This window comes from Borostomias antarcticus, assembly GCF_949987555.1.
Source record: "Borostomias antarcticus genome assembly, chromosome: 12".
Classification (NCBI taxonomy): Eukaryota; Metazoa; Chordata; class Actinopteri; order Stomiiformes; family Stomiidae; genus Borostomias; species Borostomias antarcticus.
Genome location: NC_140245.1, coordinates 11224321 through 11237407, shown reverse-complemented (window position 1 = coordinate 11237407; position 13087 = coordinate 11224321). Strand labels below are relative to the sequence as shown.

General features: G+C 47.4%; 1 protein-coding gene across 1 annotated transcript in view; it reads left to right on the top strand.

The window, feature by feature from the left end:
• Positions 1-13087, top strand: part of LOC311315702 (potassium/sodium hyperpolarization-activated cyclic nucleotide-gated channel 2-like) — a gene marked incomplete at both ends in the record, with an annotated part of 67171 nt that overhangs the window by 29248 nt on the left and 24836 nt on the right. The gene's annotated exons all lie outside the window — the stretch shown is intronic.

Here is a 13087-nt window from a genome sequence, read left to right as displayed (position 1 = left end):
GTGCAGATATAACTTTGTCAATCAGGTGAAGGAGAGCCATATAAGTGGAATGATTTAATGACTGTGTAGCCCGATCCATGGGTACAGGAGGTTTATGTTTAGCAGTAGGGTGAAGCGAAGATCACTGCACCCTCTCTCTCTCTGGCCTGATCACTGCCCTCTCTCTCTCTCTCTCTCTCTCTCTCTCTCTCTCTCTGGCCTGATCACTGCCCTCTCTCTCTCTCTCTCTCTCTCTCTGGCCTGATCACTGCCCTCTCTCTCTCTCTCTCTCTCTGGCCTGATCACTGCCCTCTCTCTCTCTCTCTCTCTGGCCTGATCACTGCCCTCTCTCTCTCTCTCTCTCTCTCTCTCTCTCTCTCTCTCTCTCTCTCTCTCTCTCTCTGGCCTGATCACTGCCCTCTCTCTCTCTCTCTCTCTCTCTGGCCTGATCACTGCCCTCTCTCTCTCTCTCTCTGGCCTGATCACTGCCCTCTCTCTCTCTCTCTCTCTCTCTCTCTGACCTGATCACTGCCCTCTCTCTCTCTCTCTCTCTCTCTCTCTCTCTCTCTCTGGCCTGACCACTGCCCTCTCTCTCTCTCTCTCTCTCTCTCTCTCTCTCTCTGGCCTGATCACTGCCCTCTCTCTCTCTCCTTCTCTCTCTCTGGCCTGATCACTGCCCTCTCGCTCTCTCTCTCTCTGTCTCTCTCTCTCTCTCTCTCTCTGGCCTGATCACTGCCCTCTCTCTCTCTCTCTCTCTCTCTCTCTGGCCTGACCACACCAGTGCCGAGGTCCATGGCTACGCTCTCCAACGGGGAAAACGATGCATGATTACACGCAACATTAACACATATCAAACCACCATTAAAGAGCAGATCAAACAGGTGTTTGAGCTATAGCAATCAAGGGTATATTTGTCTTGGCTAGTGGCATAGTATAGAATGTTGTGAGTTTAAAATGCAGCTGTCCAACACCAACAGAGATCAGCAAATACATTTCCATACCCATTTGTGTTCCATGTTGATGCACTTTTCCTGCTAATATCTATTTATTTATTTATTTATTTATTTATTTATTTATTTATTTATTTATTTATTTATTTATTTATTTATTTATTTATTTATTTATTTATTTATTTATTTATTTATTTATTTATTTATTTATTTATTCATTCATTCATGTTATACAAGATGAATGGTTGTAAACCATGAACTCAGCCAGTTATAGTGGACTTAATTTAAACAGTTCCCTTTGCTTCCCAACCACCGCTTTTTCCAAGGACAAAATTAAGTCCATCCATTCACCCCATTTGGTCCTGGAGCGCAGTGTTCCATGGGACTCGCTTCACCACAGATCTTCCTAAAGTTCCTCTTTTCATTTTCCAGTAAATCCATATTCTCTTTTCCAGTAAACCAAACTCTTAAAACTAAATAAACTGACAGCATATTTGAGGGGTTCTTTTGCAAAAACAGACATCTCCGTTTGTAGGCCTATTAGCTAGGCTATCCTAAATCATATTTGCCCATCTGCGGTTTAAAATAGTTGGCTATTCATCTATGATGGTGATGTTACAATGACAACATGCAGGACATGGACAGACAGTGGGTGTATTCCTAAAAACATTCACACACCCTAATATTTATTCACAAACAAACAAACAAAAAATGTCTGCGTCAGGATTGCTGACATAAACCTGTTCAATAAGTCTTGTCATATTCAAGCCTCGACATAATATGGCATACATGTATATCGTGAGGGAAGGGATGAAGGACTTCAAAAGAACTGATTGTAAGGACAATAGATTGGAATATTTGGAGTGAATTAGATGATTGAATAGAGAATATTATTCATAAAGAAAAGGTCAGGAGAGCAGACTCAGCTCAGCTCAAGCTCAGATCAAGCTCAGACAGGTGTGATGAAGGAGCTGATTGGTCAGGAACACAAACTGAGCTGGGGAGCCTCCCCACGCGTATAGCAGCATATCTCAATAAAGACTTTTTAACGGCGGGGTCGTCAGAGAATCCCACTAAGTAGTCTACTGTAACTGTGCATCACCTGTTTAAGCAGCTCAGCTCATCTGTGGAGGAGTTGGGAGGAGGAGCTGGTGCACTGGAGGGATTCCTCGGGAACTCTAGCTGCTGCGCCGCTCTGGGCCGGCCGGGAGGAGGAAGAGGAGGAAGAGGAGGAAGAAAGACACAAATGACAAATACATGACGGTCTAGGTGCACACATACATACACACACTGGTGCAGGCATGTTTTCCTGTTAACTGCTACAGTTAGGAGATGGAACAAGGTTTAAGGTTGTGACATGGCCACAGCTCTTTGCTGTCCTGTTAACTGCTACAGTTAGGAGATGGAACAAGGTTTGAGGTTGTGACATGGTCACAGCTCTTTTCTGTCCTGGTCACACAGTGAACTGCCCACCGACATCAGGACTGCTCTTATTTCCCCATAGGCTCAAAACTCACCTCTTCAAGAAGTACCACCAGGATTGTCCCTCTTAAGCACCTATTGTTTTTTTTTTGTTATTTACTTTTGCACTTTACCTTCAGCACTAGATTATACTCTTAGTGACTTGTTTAGAAGGAGATGCACTTGTGAGTTCTGGTGAATAGTAGTACACTAACTTCCTATGTTAAATGCAATTGTCAGTTTGGATAAAAGTTTCAGCTAAATGACTAATGTAATGCAAACACCCAAAGACATGCAATACTGTTGCTAACTAGCCAAATAATCTTAGCCGTGTCTTGCTGAAAGTTGAAGATTGAGAGTGGATGTGATATTATTGGGTGAAATTGGTTCAGTCCAACTACTGTACGTACTTTGAGCTTTAAGCACACATTTTGTTTCACATGAAAACATGACTGGATTTTATTTTTATTTTTTTTACACTGTGGCAACCCGGGGCCCTCACAACCTGAAATGGCCACCTGTGCCACAAAGTGGCCGCTAGCCGTGGGACTGCAGTTCCCAGAACCCCACAGGCTGTGGGTGAGAGCTGAATGACTACCTGGGCTGGTTGCTGATCTGAGGCAGGTGTGGACAATCAGCCACGTCCCCCTCACCAAGAACTGAAACCCCAGGCCAGAAGAAGCCTGGGAGAAGAGGGGTGAGGCAGACAGCATGCTGCCTCATGTGTGGATTTTGTTTGAGATCTTTCATTTGTAACACTAAGTTAAGTTTATTAGAGACAACCTCTGGCTATTTTCTGCAACTTGCTTCCCTTGTCTCTGTGCCACTGCCATTTTGGCATGTGTGGTCTTCCCTGTCCCCTAGGTTGCCACAATACAAAAAAACTATGAGGAAGTGTGCATGAGGTACAAAAGGAGGAAGATGAGGAGACAATGACAAATACATGAGGGTGTGCTCATCTATTTGCTCAGAACATAATTTAAAACTTCTTTAATGAAAAATCTCTTTAAAAATCATGTCACAGCACAATGCCTTAGTATGCATTAGTATTTTTATTCTTGTTGAGCTACCTGTCGTGCGAGAAGCCATAGATGGTTTCACACTGACAAGCAATCAAGGGTTGCATGTAAATGTCACAGGTGTCTGTAACATGGAGGTTTCAGAAGTTTCCACAACATGTTTGTTAAAGGCACCACAAGGGGTAAAGAACTAAACCAAAGACTAGTTGATTAGTTGTTGATCAGTCACCATGCTCAAATAATCTGCTATGGTGTTCTGTCCACTTAGATCCAGATAGCACTGCATTCTGCTCTGTGCTTTTGTTTGTGTTTGCCAATGGCTTTTGTTGTGTTTGTTGTGTAATCTGGTTGGGTCTGATTGGTGAGGTGCTCTGTTCCTGGGTTGTGTTAACAGGGCAGGTTGGGTAGAGGCTCTGATCCTGGGCTGTGTTAATAGGGCAGGTTGGGTTGAGGCTCTGATCCTGGGCTGTGTTAATAGGGCAGGTTGGGTTGAGTGAGGCTCTGATCCTGGGTTGTGTTAATAGGGCAGGTTGGGTTGAGTGAGGCTCTGATCCTGGGTTGTGTTAATAGGGCAGGTTGGGTTGAGGCTCTGATCCTGGGTTGTGTTAATAGGGCAGGTTGGGTTGAGGCTCTGATCCTGGGTTGTGTTAATAGGGCAGGTTTGGTTGAGTGAGGCTCTGATCCTGGGTTGTGTTAATAGGGCAGGTTGGATTGAGTGAGGGGCTCTGATCCTGGGCTGTGTTAATAGGGCATGTTGGGTTGAGGCTCTGATCCTGGGTTGTGTTAATAGGGCAGGTTGGGTTGAGGCTCTGATCCTGGGTTGTGTTAATAGGGCAGGTTTGGTTGAGTGAGGCTCTGATCCTGGGTTGTGTTAATAGGGCAGGTTGGGTTGAGGCTCTGATCCTGGGTTGTGTTAATAGGGCAGGTTGGGTTGAGTGGGGCTCTGATCCTGGGTTGTGTTAATAGGGCAGGTTGGGTTGAGTGAAGGGGTAGCAGAACCAGGCTCTGCGGTGGGACATCACCTCGCCTTTGGGTCAGGAATTCTGTTCTTTTCTTCTTTTTTTGTGCCAATTTTTACACTGGACATATTGCCTGAATACACTACACCTCTCTCTCTCTCTCTCTCCCTGATCATCTCTAGGTTTAGGAAGGGGTAGGAAAAGAGGGAATTCCTGACAGAGTGACAAGTGAACTGAGATTTCTAGACCTGTGTCAGTTATGTTAGTCTCTCCCTCGCTCTTTTCTCTGTCTGTCTGTCTGTCTGTCTGTCTGTCTGTCTGTCTGTCTGTCTGTCTGTCTGTCTGTCTGTCTGTCTGTCTGTCTGTCTGTCTGCCTGCCTGCCTGCCTGCCTGCCTGCCTGCCTGCCTGCCTGCCTGCCTGCCTGCCTGCCTGCCTGCCTGTCAGACTGTGTGTGTGTGTGTGTGTGTGCGCGCTCGCTCGCGCTAGCCCTGACGACCTTCTATGCAGAGGTAAGCTGCTCTGCTTAGGTAGCCTGGGTATAGCCATGACTAGTATGGAGCATTCTGTGGTGTGAGGAAAAGACTGAGGAGGCAGGGAAGGAAGGAAGGAGGGAGGGAGGGAGGGAGGCCATTTTAGAACAGTGAGACATCAATCTGAGCCCCAGTGGGCTCACACAGAATCTGTTATCATCAGCTTCCTCCCAATGGCTGCTGTGAACAAGATCACAGTAACGTACAATGAGAAGGATTTTTTTTTGTTTTACTTAGTCAATATGATATCTCTCCAGAGCCTGAGACCTGCTGCCTCCACCTCTCTCTTTCTCTCCCTCTCTTCTCTCTCTCATCCCCTCTTTCTCTCCCACTCTCTCCTCTCTCTCATCCTCTCTTTCTCTCCCACTCTCTCCTCTCTCTCATCCTCTCTTTCTCTCCCTCTCTTCTCTCTCTCATCCTCTCTTTCTCTCCCACTCTCTCCTCTCTCTCATCCTCTCTTTCTCTCCCTCTCTCTTCTCTCTCTCATCCTCTCTTTCTCTCCCTCTCTTCTCTCTCTCATCCTCTCTTTCTCTCCCCCTCCTGCTGTTCTATTTCAGAATCAAAGTGCTCATCATTCATCCATTATTAACTTTCTTTCACTCTGACGTTTCTGTTTTCAAACGCACCATTTAACCAGGGACTGCTCACCAGAGGCTTGTTTATTTTGGTCCCTCTGTCTTTCTGACTCTTTCCTTCTGGGCGGAGCTCTTCCTCTCCCTTCAGCCATGTCGTAACGGTCCTATAAAGAGAGAGATTGTTGCTGCTTGTCTCTCTGTACCCCTGTAACCTGGATATCTCCACCACTGCCCCCTGTAGGGGGTTGATATGCAGCAGGTGTGGGCCTGTTGCTCACGACCCAAGGACGAGCATGTGTCGTGTGAAGCTGAGAACATGTATGTCTTGGCTGATTTGATCATAATACGGCTCCGGAGATCCGCCTCGTCTTTCACAATGCGCTGCGCTGGCATACATAGGCTATGTACTGCACCCAAGTCAAGCCAGCCAATAGAAATACTGCTGGGAATAGAACCCACCCAGCACGGTATGACGCTGATACAAACGGCACTTCTGCTGACCGGTGGTCCGAGAGGAACATGGTTCAGACACGTTCCCTGTGTGTCGTCATGGATGTGTGGAACGGAATGACTAGTGAATGGTCACGCGTAGGATGGGCTCTCCAGCTGATACAGGCCGACACGCAGACACACAGCAGGCTTCGTCTGGGCTACGACGCTGGGAAAACAGGTCATGTTTTCCATGGGGGACATCTTTGATACTTCAGTAGAGACTGCTATATAGTTTCCATTGTGAAGCTTGCCAGTCCTTCTTGTTAATTAGCTTCAGGCAGCAGATGGGGCTGCCTTTATAAGTAGATGTCTTAATCTCAATCAACCCCCCCCAGCTCTATAATAACATCAACTAGAGCCAGTATTACCTCTGATATGAATATAGACAACCTCAGCAAACCCTGTAAAAAGATGTAACCATGGGGATTCATTCACAGTATCACATTACCAGAGCTTTGTAAGATTGTCACTGAGTGTAACTCCTCTACCTCATGTCTTGACCATGTACCCACATAATTAAGCGGCAGTGTTTCAAGTCATGTTCTGAAGATCATAAACGTCTCTTCAAACAGGCATCTTCCCAGATGCCTTCAAAACAGCTGTGTAAAACCGCTACTAAAGAAACCCCACCTAGATGTTAATGCACTGAACAACTACAGGCGGATATCCAACCTCCCATACATTAGTAAGATACTTGAAAAGATAGTCTCAGTACAAATAAACTCCTTTCTCAAAGAAAATAACATCCTGGAGGAACTTCAATCAAGCTTAAGGACACAACACAGTACTGAAACTGCTCTTACTAAAATAATGAGAGACCTCAGAATAAACTCTGATGCAAATAGGGCCTCAATTCTTGTCCTAATTAGACCTAAGCACAGCGTTTGATACAATCGACCATGATATGCTAATCAGTCGCCTTGAAAGGTTGGTTGGTCTCTGGTTCTTAAACTTGTTCAGAACATACATCAAAGGGAGAAAGTTCTACGTCAGGCTTGGAGATCATGTGTCTGAGAATCATGACACCTGCTTTGGGGTTAAACAAGGGAGCTGCCTTGGTCCATTACTATCCTCACTACACACTCTGGGATATCATTAGAGACCACAATTGTATGTTTCCATAGTTGTGGATGATACACAACTGTACATCTCTGCTGAACCAAATAATGCTGCAGCTATAAACTCCATTATTACCTGTCTTCCAGCTTGGGGATACAGTCCTGGTCCATTCTGAGGACATGTCCTAGGCATGGGGACACAGTCCTGGTCCATTCTGAGGACATGCCCTAGGCATCGGGACACAGTCCTGGTCCATTCTGAGGACATGTCCTAGGCATGGGGATATAGTCCTGGTCCATTCTGAGGACATGTCCTAGGCATGGGGATACAGTCCTGGTCCCTTCTGAGGACATGTCCTAGGCATGTGGACACAGTCCTGGTCCCTTCTGAGGACATGTCCTAGGCATGGGGACACAGTCCTGGTCCATTCTGAGGACATGTCCTAGGCATGGGGATATAGTCCTGGTCCCTTCTGAGGACATGTCCTTGGCATGGGGACACAGTCCTGGTCCATTCTGAGGACATGTCCTAGGCATGGGGACACAGTCCTGGTCCATTCTGAGGACATGTCCTAGGCATGGGGATATAGTCCTGGTCCCTTCTGAGGACATGTCCTAGGCATGGGGACACAGTCCTGGTCCATTCTGAGGACATGTCTTAGGCATGGGAATACAGTCCTGGTCCATTCTGAGGTCATGTCCTAGTCATTGGAACCGGCGTTGTTTAATTTCCAGCACCACATTGGGACAGTTTGTGTTTTTATACAGGTCCTCATTGGAAATGCTTTCTGGCCAGAAGATGAGACATATCCTCCAGAGACATCCATTATGGAACGCATGGATCTTCATGTCCCTCTCAACAACTCCCCAGCATCCAGAGCCGTTCAGTAGAACTGGCTTAACAGTGCTGTTATACAGTCTGATCTTAATAGTGCTGTTATACAGTCTGATCTTAATAGTGCTGTTATACAGTCTGATCTTAACAATGCTGTTATACAGTCTGATCATAACAGTGCTGTTATACAGTCTGATCATAACAGTGCTGTTATACAGTCTGATCTTAACAATGCTGTTATACAGTCTGATCATAACAGTGCTGTTATACAGTCTGATCTTAACAATGCTGTTATACAGTCTGATCTTAACAGTGCTGTTATACAGTCTGATCATAACAATGCTGTTATACAGTCTGATCTTAACAATGCTGTTATACAGTCTGATCATAACAGTGCTGTTATACAGTCTGATCTTAACAGTGCTGTTATAGAGTCTGATCTTAACAGTGCTGTTATACAGTCTGATCTTAACAGTGCTGTTATACAGTCTGATCTTAACAGTGCTGTTATACAGTCTGATCTTAACAATGCTGTTATACAGTCTGATCTTAACAGTGCTGTTATACAGTCTGATCATAACAGTGCTGTTATACAGTCTGATCTTAACAGTGCTGTTATAGAGTCTGATCTTAACAGTGCTGTTATACAGTCTGATCTTAACAGTGCTGTTATACAGTCTGATCTTAACAGTGCTGTTATACAGTCTGATCTTAACAATGCTGTTATACAGTCTGATCATAACAGTGCTGTTATACAGTCTGATCTTAACAATGCTGTTATACAGTCTGATCATAACAGTGCTGTTATACAGTCTGATCATAACAGTGCTGTTATACAGTCTGATCTTAACAGTGCTGTTATACAGTCTGATCATAACAGTGCTGTTATACAGTCTGATCTTAACAGTGCTGTTATACAGTCTGATCTTAACAGTGCAGTTATACAGTCTGATCATAACAGTGCTGTTATACAGTCTGATCATAACAGTGCTGTTATACAGTCTGATCTTAACAGTGCAGTTATACAGTCTGATCTTAGTTTTTAGGCTGTTCTGCTTTGGCTTCCAGATGGTATAAAGGGTTGCAGATGCACTGCGAGCTTTCCCAAGCCTCATGCTGATGTCTTTACTGCACACATTGTCCTTGCTGAGTAGACTTCCCAGATATGTGAACTCCTCGACATCATCGAGAGAGCTGCCATCCTCGGTAATTGGTGCATATGGTGTTGAATTTATGTATGAGACGTCCAGACTTGCCCAGGTCACCAGTGAGAGGACAAGATACAGGCTGGATGTTTGGGACAACACTGTACTATAATAGAAGTGTGGATGCAGCTACTGTATAGTATGTCATGGCAGGTTTTGAATGTGCACTAGCGATGAATACCCCTGATCTTGACTATCCAATAGGCCCCTGTGGATCAGTGTAGTGGAGATGGTTTTACTTGTCAAACCGTAGGAAAAAGCCCTTTTTCAGACTGTCCAACATGGTGGTGATGAATATGAATGGGGGAGTGAGAATATGATCTCAGCCATACAGATGGGGCTCTGTGCTCCAGATCTGATATGTTGCTTCTGATGGTAAGAATGAATCATTGATGTATAATAGCCCTCAATAGAACCATGTGAAAACAGGCTCCCATAGAGGCAGTGGAGGAGGAGGAGGAGGGGGGAGGGATTTGGGAGAATGTGAAACCTCTGGAGGCCTGTTATCCTGCAGTACAACGTGTCTTCTCTCAGGACGTAGTGTTCGCTTCACACAGGCCTGGAGAACAGCCCCACTGTGTCCTAATACTGCTGAATAGCTTCCTTTCTGTTTCCTTTCCATGTTCCCTTCCTTTCTGTTTCCTTCCTATGTTCCCTTCCTTTCGATGTTTTCTTCCTTCCTATGTTTCCTTCCTATGTTTCCTTCCTATGCTTCCTCTCTGTTTCCTTCATCACAGTGAAACAACCCAGCAGCATGTATTCAAGTATCTGAGGCTCCTAGACCAGTAAAATATGGTTCTATAAAGTATTAAGACATGTCCATGATGGTGTTAGGGTATAATAATAAAATGGAACCCCAAAGAATGTTGTAGAACCATGATGTGCTTTTTGGAAATGGACGATACCACCCTCATCGGTCTCATCTCTGAGGGAGTCTGCCTACAGGTGGGAGATCGACCAGCTACTGTCCTGGTGCGGCCAAAGCAACCTGGAGCTCAACACTCTCAAGACAGTGGAGATGACTGTGGACTTCAGGAAGAAATCAGCCCCCCCCTCTCCCATCATCCTGAATGTCTCCCCGGTCGTCACTGTGGACGTCTTCCTCTTCCTGGGCACCGTCATCTCCCGGGACCTCAAATGGGAACTCAACACCAGCTCCCTCACCAAGAAGGAACAGCAGAGGAGGGACTTCTTGAGGCAGCTGAAGACATCCAGACTACCAAAGAAAAGGATGGTGCTCTTCTACACCTCCATCATGGATTCCATCCTCACCTCCTCCATCACCGTCTGGTACTCCACCGCTACAGCAAAGGACAGGGCCAGACTGCAGCGCGTCATCCCATCCACCGAGAAGGTGATCGGCTGCAACCTGCCCTCCCTCCTGGTCCAACCTGCCCTACCTCTGGTCCAACCTGCCCTCCCTCCTGGTCCAACCTGCCCTCCCTCCTGGTCCAACCTGCCCTCCCTCCTGGTTCTGCCCAGCTCCAGGACCCTGAAGTGGGCCAGGAAGATTGCAGCTGACCCCTCCCACCCCGGCCATAATCTCTTGGTGCCGCTCCCCTCAGGCAGGAAGCTACGATCCATCAAGACCACGACCTCTTGCGATAGAGGTAGCTTTCTCCCCACGGCCACCTGCCTCATCACCAAGGCTGCTGTCCCCCTCTGACTGCCTCCCCCCGCCCGGCCCCGCCCCACCCCGGACCCCCCCACTGCCGAAAGACACTTGCTCATGACCACCGAATGTACTGTACACGGGACGCACCACACTCACACACACACACACACACACACACACACACACACACACACACACACACACACACACACACACACACACACAGGAACACACACACAAACACAGGAACACACACACACATATGTTAGAATGCTTTTCATAGTTCAGCATTCAACACGGTCATCCCAAGCAAACTCTCTGACAAACTCTTCACCCTTGGACTAACACCCTCCCTCTGCAGCTGGGTGCTGAGCTTTCTTACGGACAGACCCAGTCAGTCAGAGTGGGTAACCACACATCAGGCACCACAGGGTTGAGTACTCTCCTCTACACACTCTTCACCCACGACTGTGTGACCTCACAGGACAACACCAGCATCATCAAATCTGCTGATGACACTACAGTCCTGGGACTGATCACTGGAGGGGTGGAGACAGCAGACAGGAGAGAGGTGGAAGATCTGGTGGCCTGGCGCCGGGACAATCATCTCTCTCTGAACGCTGACAAAACAAAGGAGATGATTATGGACCCCAGAGGGAAGAGGGAGGAGTCCCACAGACCCCTACACATGGGAGAGGCTGAGGGGGAGAGGCTGAGGGGGATAGGGTGATGGGGAGAGGCTGAGGGTGAGAGGCTGAGGGGGAGAGGGTGAGGGGGAGAGGCTGAGGGGGATAGGGTGATGGGGAGAGGCTGAGGGTGAGAGGCTGATGGGGAGAGGGTGAGGGGGAGAGGGGGAGAGGCTGAGGGGGAGAGGGTGAGGTGGAGAGGCTGAGGGGGAGAGGGTGAGGGGGAGAGGCTGAGGGTGAGAGGGTGAGAGGGTCAGGGGGAGAGGATGAGGGGGAGAGGCTGAGGAGGAGAGGCTGAGGGGGAGAGGCTGAGGGGTAGAGGGTGAGGGGGAGAGGATGAGGGGGAGAGGGTGAGAGGGTGAGGGGGAGAAGGTGAGGGTGAGAGGGTGAGAGGGTGAGGGGAGAGGGTGAGGGGGAGAGGGTGAGGGGGAGAGGCTGAGGGGGAGAGGCTGAGGGGGAGAGGGGGAGAGGCTGAGGGGGAGAGGCTGAGGGGAAGAGGCTGAGGGGGAGAGGGTGAGGGGAGAGGGTGAGAACCTTAAAATTCCTCTGCAATCACATCAGCGAGGTTCTCACCTGGTCTCACAACACACAACACACCATCAAGAGGTCCCAGCAGAGAGTACTTCCTGAGGAGACTGAGGAAATTCGGCATGACATCCACAATCCCTCAGCAGCTTCTACAAGAGCACAGTCGAGAGCGTCCTCACCAATTCCATCACAGTCTGGTATGGGAACTGCACTGCCCAGGACAGAATGGCCCTCCAGCGTGTGATTAAAACTGCACAGAACATCTCAGGAGTAGCCTTCCCCTCACTCCAGAGCATCTACCAGACCAGGGCCGTCAGGGGTTGGAACATCATTAAGGACAGCACACACCCTCAGCACAACCTCTTCACACTGCTGCCATCAGGCGAACGCTACAGAAGTGTGAAGTCCAGGACAGCTAGACTCACAAACAGTTTCTATCCACAGGCCATCAAGCTTGGACATGACTCTAAGCATAACCCTCACCATCCATAAACTACCTCTCTCTCTCTCTCTCTCTCCCTCTCTCTCTCACACACACACACACACACACACACACACACACACACACACACACACACACACACACACACACACACACACACACACACACCATTCTACTGATAACTTACACACTACTGCTGCTAATGTAATACTGCTGCTATTGCACTACTGTATTGTATTGTATTTTTGTTGTATTGTATTAAATTGTATTACATTTTTATTGATATTTTATTGTTATTACTATTGTGATGTAAACACTGTGTCTAACCATGCACTGCACATCACAATAAAGTTCTTGAGGCTATGATAGTATGAGTGAGTAGTGAATTAGTTGGGCTGTGTGTAAATGTGACTTCATCCAACCAGACCAAACCATGCCCCGACTGAGGCCTGGTAGTGACTGCCACCTGCCACTGTGTGTGTGTGTGTGTGTGTGTGTGTGTGTGTGCGTGCGTGCGTGCGTGTGTAGTGTGTGTGTGTGTGTGCGTGCGTGTGTGAATATTCATATTCAGAATATTCTGGAGTGTGTGTGTAAGGGCATATTTAATGACCTTCATTAGCGTCCCTCTCTGAGGAAATCATTTCCCAAACCTCTACCTCCCTGATTAGGCCTTACAGGATTCCCCTGTCTCTCCTTCCTCTTCCTCTCTCTCTCTCTCTCTCTCTTTCCCTCTCGCTTTCTTTCTCCTTTCT